Genomic DNA, 14,314 nt, shown 5'->3' on the forward strand with positions numbered 1-14,314 from the left:
AGGGCCATATAGAAGTCCTTCGGTGCGTTCATAGAACTCGTTTTTCTTTGCAAGCTCCTGTAGACATGCTTGACGAGCTTGTTTGGTCGTCAAAGAGCTGTGGCGATTTTCTCGACTCACCCTTTGCTCATCGACTTTTTCTTTGTAGGACATGCATTGGCGTCCAATATCTATTTGCAATGAGTTCATAACTCGTAAGATATAGTTAAATCCATCATTGAACAACCCTGCAGATATAAAAGCACTAATTTCTACGATCTTCAGTCCAGAGTTCAGATGTTTTGGACAGAGTCGCCAGATAGTAGAATTATAACTTTCATTTGCATTCTGAGTGTGACCACCTAAACATCTTTCAAGCAAGTCATTCCGAGATAAATCGTCAATAATCGGCTTAATATGAGTTTGAACATCAGGATGTAATGGAGCTGGATGTTTAATTTTTTTGGGGTTTTCCCCTAAAGCTTGTGACCCCAAGAGTGTAAATTCGAAACCCAGGTACCGAGTATCGAGCGCTCAGTTACAGACTTCAATAGCGCTCAAGCGCCGAGTTGAGGCGAAGCACTTAAATGAGTTTTTAATATATAAATAATGATAATTGCGTTTTGAAAATTTACAGGCATATTTTTGAGATGATAATCTAACGATTTATGAAAAAAAAAAAATAGATTTTTTTTTTTTTTTACATGTATCGCCCCCCTTAATGCACCCACGCAGTTACGTTTGAGGTGCGGAGAAGTATAATTAGACTGCTTGAATTGAATTCAAATTTTAAGAAAATTTTTTTGAATATATTTACTGTAGAAAACTATAAAAAAAAAAGTTAAATTTTCTTGAATTTTTAAAGTAGATTATTTCCTTAAGAGACTTACAAGGAAAAAAACTTCTGGATTTAAAGAAAATATTTTCTTCAAGATTCCACTCTTGCTTCAAAATATTCAACTTCATTCATTCAAGAGGATAACTCTCTTAATTATTGAATGGGTATAAATTTTTCCAGAGGAACTTTACTACAAGGAACGACTTTACTGTTTTCAAACAGGATACACTTACACTGCACAGGAATTTTTTTTTTCGAATCAGGGTACGATCGAGGTAAGGTAAGATATTATCGATTTGTGTTAAGAACTCTATCCAAGCCAAAAAGTTGTCGGATTTTTTCAACTTTCTATTAAAAGAAGACTTTTGATGCTTCGTAGAAAATGTTGAATCGAAAAGTTCGCTTTTTAAAATATTTTTCTGGTGTTTTAAATGAAGAAACTTGCACTTTAACCAAAATAATCTAAATTTCTTGAAAAAAAAAAAAAAAAAAACAAAATTATTTTTGGTTTTCAAATGTCTTCCGTTGAAGAATTTTACATTATTGACCGAAGATAAGACTCTTGAATTGAAGTAAAATAGTTATTGAATAAAGATAAAGATCTTTTAAGCCAAGAATTCAGGATTCATGACACAAAAAAATTCTTGAAGCAAGATACCCAGTTCTTAAAAATAATTTCTTAAGAAAATTCACTTGAATATAGTTTTTCCATGAGTAAAAAAAAGTAGAAGGGCAAAATTAACCGTAAACAAAATACTATAATTTCTAATTAATCCGAAGATCCTTGAGCTCTAATGAAGTTTAAACCCGACTATTAAATAAAAAAATAATAAAATATTCTACAGGTGAGACATGATGTCATAATGCTAATCTAATCAGATTACTCTCTGCAGAGGGAGATAAAACATGAAAGATGTTATACGCTTAATATAATATCTCGAGATAATTTCCATAATGTTCAAGGATAATCGATAATAGTTTTGCTTAAAGCTGCAGCCTTGCAGCTTGCCTTGTAAGCGGTGCCAAGATAATACACCAGCCACAGTCGATCATTATTATTATCGTCATTATCATATACGCTGAATTGTTCTCCAGATGAAATTTACACGAGGGTGAAATTTCGGTGGATGAATCCTCATCAAATGCCATAAATTAATCGAGACTCACTCGAGTCTCGAGACAGAGGAGAATCCCGATTACGATACAGTAGGGAGATTTTCCGTCAGAAAATCCGTCGCGACAGTAAAGTATATGTACCACCTTAAAAAAAAAGGATAAATTTAACGAGTTACTGCGTCGAGAAATGAGGTTACTCACTCCTCTGATTTCTTCGATGTTGGATATGGAAAAAAAAAAAAAAAAAAAAAAACGTATCTGCTATCAATATCAGGGTATCACATCCCAGTTATTCGACACAACCAATTGAACTACATACCTACTTGGAGAAAAGCTAAAATAACTCAGAACCGCTGCTTCGTAACTAATTTAATGGGGTTGATTTTATTAGTAGTTTCCCGGTAATTAAATTCCTTAAAGATACACTTGATTGAAAAAAGTTGTCAAATATTCGAGGAGGTAAATAGAGAAAATTAATTAAGCGAATTAGTAATTCATAATCGCGGAAAAGTAATGAAAAATTTTTAATTAAAAATAATTTTATTTGAAAAGAATTAACAAGAAAAATTAATTCTAATTTTATGATTTACTATTTTTGAATAGAAAAAAATATACAGGAATTTGATATTCAAGTTATGACTAAAATATGGGAGATACTATAAATTTATAAGAAATTTTTTTTGTAGATTACTTAATTTTGTATAAAACAAGTCCTTATTAATTTTCTTGTATCTCTAAGAATTTACTCATAATTTTAATTTCGATTATTACAATATTTACAAATAATTTTTCCATGCAGTCTCTAAAGCTTAAAATTACATACATCAGGATTCATGAAAAAGAATTGAAATCAAAATTACCGGTGAAATATTGAAGATACAAAAAAGTGATGAGACATTATTTGTAGGGAACTCAATTCGTTACAAAATATATACTTATCAATTTTCTTTATCTTTAATAGTTACTCACAATCCTGATTTTAAATAATCATAACTGATTTTGAAAAAGAAAAGAATGAAGAAAACAAATGAATAGAAAATGAAATTTTAATTTAGCGCTTGAGAAATAATATTTGTATGTATCATTCACGCTAGTGACGCACTAAAATTTTATCTAAATTTATTTCGACTCTAAAATTCTAAAGTTTTAGAGCAATTTATTATAAATGATTTGTTAATTTACCGTCAGATCCAATCTTTATTCCGGAACAAATAATATAAATAAATAGACATGTCAAAGGAAAAAAAAGCCTAGTTGTTTTATACGAGCTTTAAATGAAACTTTAAAAAGGATTCTACACGTATTGTTTCTATTTAATCCAAATCCTCAACAACTTCTGTTCGATTTTATTTATTTACTCCCTCTAAAACGGTGACTATGTTGATTAAAAAAAGTCGAACAAAAAGCATGATCGAAAAATAAAAAAGGAACAATGCTAGTCGGGGAATTAGGTTTTATTGGTAGGCAGCATCTTTTGCAAATAAGCGGGCATCGATCCGAGAAAATCAGGTCGGAGTCTCAAATGGTTATGACTACTATCATTACTTTGTGTGCGTGTGTGTTTTATTATAGGTCTTACGGCTTATTATCATTTTTATTATTATCATTACTTTTGTTGAAAAAAATCCAACTTTTTGTCATAATAATATATAATATATAATGTCCGTTTATGACACTACCCTTTTTTCCATCAATTTCCGATTACTGCCGAGTGATCTGGTAATTAATCAACCGCTAAGATAAAAAATATTTGTATCAAATCTTCGCTTTTTAATTCACAGCTATTATAAACTGAAAAGAAATATGAATTTTACACGCGTTTCATTAAAAACAAAAACTTTTCTTCGGCTATTCAAGAGGGTGTAGTAAACTCATCCTAAAAATAAAAAATTTCCGGTCTTCTTTACAACTATCTGTATTTTATTCTCTTCATGACGAGTAAGAAAACGATGTTAGAATAAGAAAACGATGTTAGAAACATAGTCGTTTATTTTTAATATCTGATTTAAGATCAGTTATATTCAACTCCTTCGGTTTTATATAATTTTAACTAAATATCAATAACTGATGGATACAATACTGACAAATTACCGAACGATGTAAAGTAATACTAACTTTTAAACGATTGTATTTATTGGTATTGCATACTATACATCTATGTTACAATAAGACCTTTTAAAAAATGCCTACAGTCTTTTTATTTTATCATAATAAATCACAAACAGTACACGGTGAGAAATTTCTATAGAAATTTACTATGCATACATAATAAGACTGAACCTTAATAACTCAATTCAAAATATTACCATGAAAATTTAAGAATATCATATTGTACCAATCAATATTTACTAGGGACCATAGTAAATTTGACCATGCAACTGTTACATAAACATATATAAAAAATTTTCGTAAACTGACAGAACAAAAACTGTTAGTGTGCTTAAAACTTTTCATTATAGTTCCATAGTAAAATTTCTGTTGCTCAGTCGACAATAAAAATTTATAAAAAAGTTTCACATTTAGTCACGTGTACTCGGTTTAAATTTAAAATTGTGACTATGAAATTTTCAAATGTCCCATAGTAAACGTATGCGCGCCAGTCGCGACGCGCGCTCTTTCATTTTTTCGTGCAGCTTTATTTTGTCAACATAAGTCTACAGACGCTATCAGTAGTGGTTAACGGTGTTATGAAAATTGCAATAAACATTAAGTTTTAAATAAATATTAGTTTATAAATCCATCAACACATGAATAGTTAATGAAAATTTGTAAGATTCATAAATAATAAAATATTTAATAATTTACCGTGAAAAATTAAAATGAAAACAAACATTTGATGGTTAACCTGCAACCGACACTTCTAATAATAATAAAAAATAATTTAAAAGTTCTATATTGTGTTTATAATTATTCATAATAAAATTAACTGCCAAAATAAATCCTACGTTCATTGTTAAAAATGAAAAAAAAAAAATAAAAATAACTATATTTTAAAAAAATATTTTTAAAAATTATTGCAAACAAAAAAAATCTTGTTTGGTTTGATATTTTTTTTGATTGCTAAAAACATTTTTTACTCTAAAATTTTTTATTTTTTACAAACGTTTTCTTATTTTTTTTGCTATAGTACATTCGGAAATTTAAACTATTGCATATTTCATTTTACTATAGTACATTTCAATTTCTACCATTTACTATGTCTGATTTCATTTGTTTCGGAAATTATTATGGGCCGTAAAATTTTATTCTGAGTCAATAAGGTTCACTAGTAATATGCACCATTGTAATATCTAAAATCCATGCAGAATAAAAAATAATGGAAATTTCTCACCGTGTATGTTGAGGCGAACACATTGCATATTCCACTGAATTTTTTTGAATCATTTTCAAAGAGTCAAGTTGATATAGTTAATTTTAAAAATAGTAGTAATCAGATTTTGTTTCCGCACTCTTAACGTGCATAGGAGTTTTATGTTTATCAGTCGGTATTATTGGCGGAATTGAAAACATGATCAGTTGAAGACTACCAGAGTTTGTGACCGTCGTAACTAACAGCACCTCTACATAATGATTTGATTTGAACGAAAAAATTTTTTTAAACAATATAAATTTGAACATAAAAGAAACAATTGGAATTCAGCCAATTAATCGAATATATTGCCGTCGCTAATCTTCTTTATTTAATACTGATACTTAGTACTTAAGTACAATCGATACAAAGCTATCAATTGATACAAAGCGCGAGTGTTTTATTTAAAACATTCAAGAAAATATTTTTAACAATAGAACCGGTTAAATGGAAACTTGCAGTTTTTTACCAATTTTAACGACCTCAATACTTGAGCCTGACAATAAAATCTGTCTATTACTATTAACCATCATTTGATCGGGAATATTTCGAGCAGCCTCTGGTAATAAAAAGTGTACAGTACGCAATCAACAAGCTAAACTATCGGGTTGGTTTACGCCCTTTGACGTCAATCATGTGTGTCCGTAAGCAAAATAATAAATATATATGTATTGAATAAAAAAAAATAAATTTACTTTCAATATAATTTTTCATTTTCATTGAATTTTTATTTAAACGGTAATTTAAGTTAGATGACGTTCTCTAATAAAAAAAATGATATACTTTTTTCTATCCACGGCACTGAAACTTTGTGACCTGCAGAGAGGAAAGGAGATGAGAGTCTTTATGCAACTTCAATGAAATTCTTTTGCCCCAGAAGGTTATTTCTTAAAAGAAATGTAGTAGCGAAAAAACCAGAGAGTAAGAAAAAGATGAAGATGAAAATAATTATAATGAATAGAGATAAGACGGAAAAACTTTAAAGCTTAAGAGAAAAATTTAGGCGGTGAATCGTCGTTTAATTTCTGCCAGAGGTTAAGAAAAAAAATAACAAGTTTGGTTACCGCGGTTAAGAAAAATGTTTACTTTAGTTCCGGAAAACAAAAAATATAAATATTTAAGAAGATAAATAAAATTTAACTCGAATTTATTTCCGTCTGTGTCATCTCGTCAACTTACAGTTTTTGCGCTCATTCTCTAGATATTATTATTATGAATTTATCTTATTCCCTCGTATCTTCCGTAATTCTGCCGATCAATATCACTCCATTATACTTGTAATAAAATTGTAAATCAACCGCACTAAATAAACTTTTTATAAATTTCTATTCCGCCGGTTTTTCATTATCCAAATTAAATTTTTTCATCCGTCAGATTTCGGATCTATTCAATTACAAAGTAAAAAAAAATATATTCGCTCAAGAACAAATTAGCCGGTAAATTGAAAATTTTTTTGATAAAAAAGTTTGGAGAATAAATATTTAAAACTTTTAGAAATAAAGTAGTTTTCTTTTTTTTTTTTTTGCTTTAAATGAGCGAAAATTTTTTTTTATATATTTATTGCTTACAGAGAAAATTCTCTTAGAGTTTTACTGGTGATTTTTAAAACATGCAAAAAAATTAATGTTCTAATAAAAACTTTTTAGGTTTATCCGTACTTCAGAGTTTAAAAAAAAAGAATATTTTTATTGCAACGATTATTTGCGAAGTAATAACAAGTTTGACAGGAAAGCTGTTTTTTACAATGAATTTTATTATTTAAGTTTTGTTTCTTTTTTTTTTTTTATTAAATACTGAACCATGAATTGCAAGCTCGAATTTTTGTTCGTGAATGAATACTTTAAAATTATTATGTTTAAATTAATCAGCTGGTTATCTGTGATGAGTTTTGAATTCTAAAAGGCGAATGACTGCACAAAACTTATTAATATTGCTAATTAAAAAAAAAAAAAAAAAAAAAAAATCAATTCGTTTTTTACAAAAAATTATTTCTGAAAAAAAAATCTTTAAAAATTTTTCTCGAAATAATTCGTCAGAAAATTTTTCTTTAACAAAAATTTTTTATAAAATGTTCTCAAAAAAATTTCTTGACACCATTTTTCATTTCGGAGAAAGTCTAAAAAATGTTTTTCAAACAGTTCTTAAAAAAATTTCTCTACAAGATATTATCAAAAAAAAAAAAACAAACTTCTCTAAGCAATCCATTGAAAATTTTCTGTAAAAAAAATATCAAAAAAATTTTTCCTAGCAATTCTTCAAGAAATTTTTCTAAAAAAACTTTTTCCAATAAATTCTTTAAAAATTTCTCTGTAGTATTTACTCGAAAAAAAAAATAAAAATTCTAAAATAATAAAAAAAAAATAAACGTTTTTATTTATGGATTTACATATTTTCAAACAGACATTTCATGTTCTATCGTGTCCAAAAAATCGTTCGATCTTCCAAAGCAACCTTTATTGAGTTATTTGCTACAAATGACACTAATATTTCTTGAAAAAAAATATATAAAATATAAACCTATATATCTTCTCACCGATAATTTATTATTTCAATTACTATTGATAAATGTCTTATCTTGATATCAATAAACTAAACTTTCCATCAATTTTTATTTCCGATATTTCTCTTCTACTAAGTTTATTTTTTTTTTTTAAATAATAATAAACAAGTCACCAAAAAAATCACAAGAATCACCCAACAACGAACCATAAGATCAAGAGATAAGAATAGATGTATTTATGACGGTGAGTGCAATTCCCTTTGGATCTCACCCACAAAAAAGCTTATATCTATCCAAACAAATCCGAAAATAGACAGGAAGATTGACAACTGTTGTTGCCGTTATAGAGGAATGGCACGAGACATGACACGAAAGTGTGCCGCAACACGTCAACCTTTGTTGTTTCTCTATCTATAGCTACTACTTAAGCTTTAAAACTCATCTCTAAGATCAAAATTTCATTTTTTCTTTTTATTTGTAAACATTTCTTCGATTATATTTATCGCACGTGTTAACATCGACGGCATTTATAAAATGTTGTGAAATATTAAAAACAAAATAAAATAAAATAATTAACAGAATTTTGTATGCATATTTCGTAGATACACTTCCCTTTTCTTCATTCTCTACATAGTTATACAATAATAAGCTTATTTGTATTTTCAGACGATTAAAATTCGTAATGCTTAAGCCGGGTTCTAGCGCGCTACAACTGAGGGGCTGCTACGTTATGTATATAACGCGAAAAACAGCACGGAAGGTATAACTATGTATAAGCATGGCGAGAAGTGAAACTAAAATCGATACTTACGTGCAAAGTTTCTCATTGCTTTTTAAACAAATGCTGTTACTCAACGTTATGCTTAAAATTAAATGATAAACTTGTATTTTTAGCTCAACAATCATATATTATTCAATGATATTTTATTTTATTTATTTTTACTATATTGTAAAAATACCTTTTTTATGTTTGAAAGAAGGTTTATTTTTATATTTCTGGTGATAAAAAAAGAAATTTCAGTAAAACTTTATATTTTATGAGCTACCCTACAAGCTAATATAAATTTATACTTTTTTTTTTAGTGTACCGTGGGGTAATTTTTTCCGGGATATTTTATTCATGCAGAGTTCGGTGAACTTTAATCCGGAATATTAGCGGGTTAATTTGTCAGACAATGGGAATAAAAAAGTGGAAAAAATTGTGAAACATTCAGTCGTTCATTTTTTTTTATTTGTTCGAAAGTTCAAAAATTGGCAACATTGTGGGAAATTAGTGTGATCGATATCTGGTATATTTAACTTTTTATTTTAAAAAATGAACATTTTCAAGAATTGGGAAGTTATTTGTTTGGGTCTGATTTCGGAAAAGAGTTTTTATCAGATCTCGGGGTTTTGCGACCCCAGAAAGTAGTTCTAACTATTTTCAGAAGAACGTCTAAGGTAAAAGCCCCAATTATTGACGGGGGTTTAAATATTGACACCCTAAATTATTTTTAAATATATTAAATTATCTGTAATCAGAATAACGATCAAATAAATTTTTATTAAATTCTAATTAATTAAAAAATTGAAAAAAATCACATTCAGTTCAAAATATTAAATATTAATTATTAAAAAAAAATAAAGTTAGCACCAGTTCATCAAATCAGCTTACGAGCGTCTATCTATGCCGAGTTTAAATTAATTTTTTCATGTAATTATATGATCTATTGCACGACTCATGATGTTTTTTTTTTTTTTTAATTAACAATATATGAAATATTTATAAAATTAAATAATCGAAATTAATTGTATGCTTTATGATATTTAAATAATGGGAGTCAATAACTAGTTCATAATTTTTATGGTGAATCCCATATTGACAGCCAGTCGACAGCGCTATAACGCCTTTTTTTTTTAAGTATAAAATACGTTATATACGCGATTATATTCAAGGCTTTTAACTGTCAAATAACTCGGCGTGTTTTAGTGTTAAATAAGTTTTTAAATAAATTGTTATATTTTTCATAATAATTATTCATTCATAGAAATTATTATTAATTAACTTTAATAATATTGATTACTTTATATCAAGTTTTTGATAAATAACAATATAACCAAATGATTCGACGCATGTGCAGTAGGGGCGTCAATAATTGGGGTTACGGTACGTCAATAATTAGATCAATCAGTTTTTTAACCCGTCAATAATTGGTGTATCCAGATCATATATTTAATTATTTAAAATTAATTAGTAAATATCACTGATTATCATTTTAAAAAAAGAAATTGATTAGTTAAAACATTACTGAAGACATTACCACAAACAAAATTCATCGATATTTATATTTGATTGCTTAAAAAAAATGAAATCATAACTTTGTCTCTTATAGCGTCAATAATTGGGGCTTTTACCTTATACGTGAGTGCGTAATACCTTTGCACACTTCATAAGCGAAGCGTTGAGGTTGTGCTCTACTCTCGACTTTCCAAAAAAAGCAGTTTTCTCGAAACTGAAATTGATTTTTTGTTATTTATATCGCACTTACAGGTCAATATGAGTACACTTATATCAAGTCAAATAATTTGTCCGGCACATAAAATATATTTCAATTACAATTTTTTTGTTTAACATAGTAAATAATAACATTAAACATAATCTTTTCTGGACGTCCGTGTATGGATGGGTGTATGTGGCAGGGAAATTGGTCGAAAAAATGATCGTACTGGAATAATTTTTTTTTTCATTATCTAAAGTAACATACGACAGATTTTCTCAATTAATATAAGCGTTCAATTCACTGTCGTTAAATTATTATTTATAAGCAACTAATATATGATATGACTGTGAATTTTTTTGTATATCTATCCGTACATTTTATTATAGTATTTTTTTTCCTCAGCTTAGAGTTATGGTGCCACTAAACCATAGCAGAGTTTTCTGTTTTTTATAATTTTGCTTTTTATCTTTTATGTTAATCAATTTTATTGTGAAAAATGAGATTATGAGGCGTACACTTTTGGAATTTCCAAACTTTATTTTTTTGAACTTGAAGAAAATCAAAATAGAACGACGCGTTCAAAAGATATCGCAGTTTGTAATTATTTACAAAAGGGTTGTTCTGAATTCTCAGATTTTTTAGCTTGAAATCATGATCATTTACTTATTCATTTATCAGTTACAAAGTTTTAAAATTATCTAATATAGTTTACAATTAGTGTGACCTATTTCTGTTTTTATTTTTTTTTTGTCGAGGATTACGAAGAACTGTAAAAAAATTTGGTCAGAGATTTTTGCTGGAGTACTTATTGTTCGAGACGATAAAATATTTTCTAAAAAAAAAAATTTATTCCGGTTACATTGTCTTGGGAATATCTTGAATAGCTTTTATATTTTTTTTGTTGGTGAAAGAGAAAAATGGTGGATTTATATCAAAGCTTTGAAACAATATTCTAGTGTAACTATCTCGTGAAAACGGAAGTATAACTTTTTATCATAAAAACAAATCTCATTGATATTAAAAGCGAGCTTTACATACATCTGTTTTTGTTTGTCAAACTAAAAAAACGTGTATCCAATATTAAAGTTTACGTTTTGTTTCTGTCGTTCGAGTATTATTAATTTTAAAGATAAATCTCACAAAGATATTTTTTATTTATAAGTTGTTTAAATAAAAACCGTTTGAATCAATTAATATGGGTCAAATTTCGCTGATTGGTTTTTTATCAATTCAATAAATACTATAAATTAAAATTATAAATAAATTTTTAAAAACACCGCGGGCATTTGATTAATTTAATACCGAAATGTAAATAGGTCATCAGGATCGAGCGGTAACAAGCAACTGTTGCAATTCAGCGTATACATAACTCGGTAAATGTATATGCATATCACATGATATTGTTTGAGATAGAGGTAATCATTTAATTTAATCTTGGCTTTTAATAATGTTTTAGTATACTCAGCACTAGAGGACACGAATTTTAATTGTTTATCTAGTGAAAAAGTTTATATAATTTTAAAAGAACGACTTTATAAAAAATATTTTCTTTACGATTCTACTTTTGCTTCAAGATATTCAATTTTCTTCATTCAAGAAGATTGCTCTTAAAATTATTGAATGAGTAGAAAATTTTCCAGAAGAATTTCACTCTAAAAAGCGACTTTATTATTTTCAAACAAGATACACGTACCCTCTACACAAGAATTTTTAACTTCCCGCTAAGAAAATTAAAAATTTTCAAAAATCGGGAAGTTATTAGTTTTACCCCGTTTTTCGAAAATCGAGTTTTCAACAGATGTTGACGTTTTGAGGTCCTACGAAGCCTCCCCGAATGTTTCCGCGGTGATGTCCATATGTCTGTACGTATGCATGTGTGTGTGTGTGTGTGTGTGGCCGTATGTAAACTTCTCATAACTTTTGAACGGCTCGACCGATTTCATCGCGGTTGGTGCCATTCGAAAGGGCTTGACCAAACTTAGGTTTTAAATTCAATTTACACCGATTCGAACCGGTAGATTTTGAGAAATCTCAAAAAAACTACAAAAAAAAATTTTTTCAAATATAGTTTTTTTGGAATCACTTTTAAACGGCTTTACTGATCAATTCCAAAAACTAATCAGCTCTTAACATAAAAAAAACTACGTCGATCGCTACTAGCCCAATCAAAATCAAATTCGTTCGTGAGTTATCGTTGTCGAAAAAAAACCGAAAAGTGTTTTTTTGGAATTACATCGAAATTCCTACTTCGATCGATTAAAACTTAAAAAATCTTTATAATGCCTGAAAAACTGCTTCGAATGCCACCAACCGCGTGAAAATCGGTTTATTCATTCAAAAGTTATTGCAGTTTTAAAATTTGAGAAATAGTGTTTTATTAAACTTTTACCAGATTTTTGAGTTCGGAGAGCTCAATATGACACGAAAATTTTCAGTTGAGGAATTTGACATTATATACCGAAGATAAGCCTCTTGAATTAAGTTAAAATAGTTATCGAATAAAGATAAAGATTCTTGAGTCAAAAAGTCAGAATTCATGACAAGAAAAAATTCTTGAAGCAATATAACCAATTCTTAAAAATAATTTCCTAGGGAAATTCTCTTGAATAAAGTTTTTTTATCAGTAAGAAAAAGTAGAAAGGTAAAAATCAATCGTAATAACTTTTTATTAATAATTTATTAATTTGAAGATTCTTGAGCTCTAATGAACGTTAAACCTGACTATTAAATAAAAAAATAATAAAATATTCTACAGATGAGACATGATGTCATAATCCGAATCTAATCAGATTATTATTCACAGAGGGAATTAGCAGTAATATTGGTTTAATTTAACATATTATCGCCTTGGTTCAAGGAACCTGTCAAAATCAACAAATTTCCAAACTTTTGCAACTTTTTACCAAAAGAAAAAGTCTTCATTAGTTTTTAGAATATGTAAGAATATAAATTCTGTTTTTTTTTTTTAAAGATTTCCTTGGCATTTATAAAAAAGAAACCTTTTCTTAAGACAAAAATCAAAAGTCTTTGGAAACAATAAAATCATTTTAGATTTTAAAAATCGACAATTAAAAATTTGATATTATCGACCAAAGATAAGGATTTCTGCAATCAAAAATTCAAGATCCAAGGCAAGATAAATTTTTTTTAATTAACGACCAGTTTCTTTCCCGAGTTGAAAAAAGTAACTTAAATGAACTTGACTGCTATACTAAAACAATTGATTAAAGCTCATCTAAGTTCATTTTTTCGACTCGGGTTTCTAATGATTTTATTGAAAAAAAAAAAAAAAAAAAAACAAAGTTTTTTTATTGAAAAAGATAGCTTTGCTGTTGGTGTAGATGTCCATAAAATATTTTATTTTGTGTACCTTGGAAAAATATTCAAAAAGAGGTACATTTTTATTCCAAACAAATATTTACCTTTTCTGTAAACAAATTCTCCAGCGAATTTCATAAGCCTGAAAAATATCAGATACACTGATAGAAAAACAATCTTGATTCAAGAAACTTTTTTTTTCCAAAACTTGAACTCTTGAAACTAGATATAGATATATTTCTTTCAAGAATTTTTGTCTCTTGGTTCAAGATAGGCGATAACATTGATTCAAGATGTTACCGATTTGTATTAAGAATGGCTTTTTTTTTGAGTCATTAATTTACTTATTTCCAAAAAATAATTTTCTTTTGGTATAACAATTAAAGACTATTTAATTTTTGAAATATACTTTGATGAATTATTTTAAGTTTTGTAAACGATAAAGTTATTTTGATTGAAAAACTTAAATGTATCGATTGAAGATAATATAGCTGTAAAGCCAAGAAAATCTAAATCAAGACAAGAAATTCTTAAAGCAAAATAATCATTTGTCTTCCAAAATAAATTCTTAGATCAAGAAAATATCTCTTGAGTCAACATAAATTTTCTATCAGTGTACGAAAGATTTATTTATTTGAAGAGAAACGAGTGACATTTCAAGTACTGAGTACTCGGATACGGACACATTAAAATATTGCAGAGCTAAAAAACGAAACAAAACAAAAAAGAAAGAA

The 14,314-nt window shown here is 27.8% G+C and overlaps 1 protein-coding gene and 1 long non-coding RNA gene across 4 annotated transcripts in view; one reads left to right on the top strand and one right to left on the bottom strand.

Annotated features, from left to right (window-relative positions):
• LOC123270218 (potassium voltage-gated channel subfamily H member 8) overlaps window positions 1-14,314 on the top strand; it is an 80,008-nt gene that overhangs the window by 17,239 nt on the left and 48,455 nt on the right. The gene's annotated exons all lie outside the window — the stretch shown is intronic.
• On the bottom strand, window positions 514-14,278 carry LOC123270237. Its single transcript, XR_006510546.1, has 3 exons — window positions 14,266-14,278; window positions 5,765-5,771; window positions 514-696 (listed from the first exon to the last, which is right to left on the bottom strand). It is a non-coding gene; the product is annotated as an uncharacterized LOC123270237 (long non-coding RNA).

Source organism: Cotesia glomerata, linkage group LG8 (assembly GCF_020080835.1).
Source record: "Cotesia glomerata isolate CgM1 linkage group LG8, MPM_Cglom_v2.3, whole genome shotgun sequence".
In the NCBI taxonomy this organism is placed as follows: Eukaryota; Metazoa; Arthropoda; class Insecta; order Hymenoptera; family Braconidae; genus Cotesia; species Cotesia glomerata.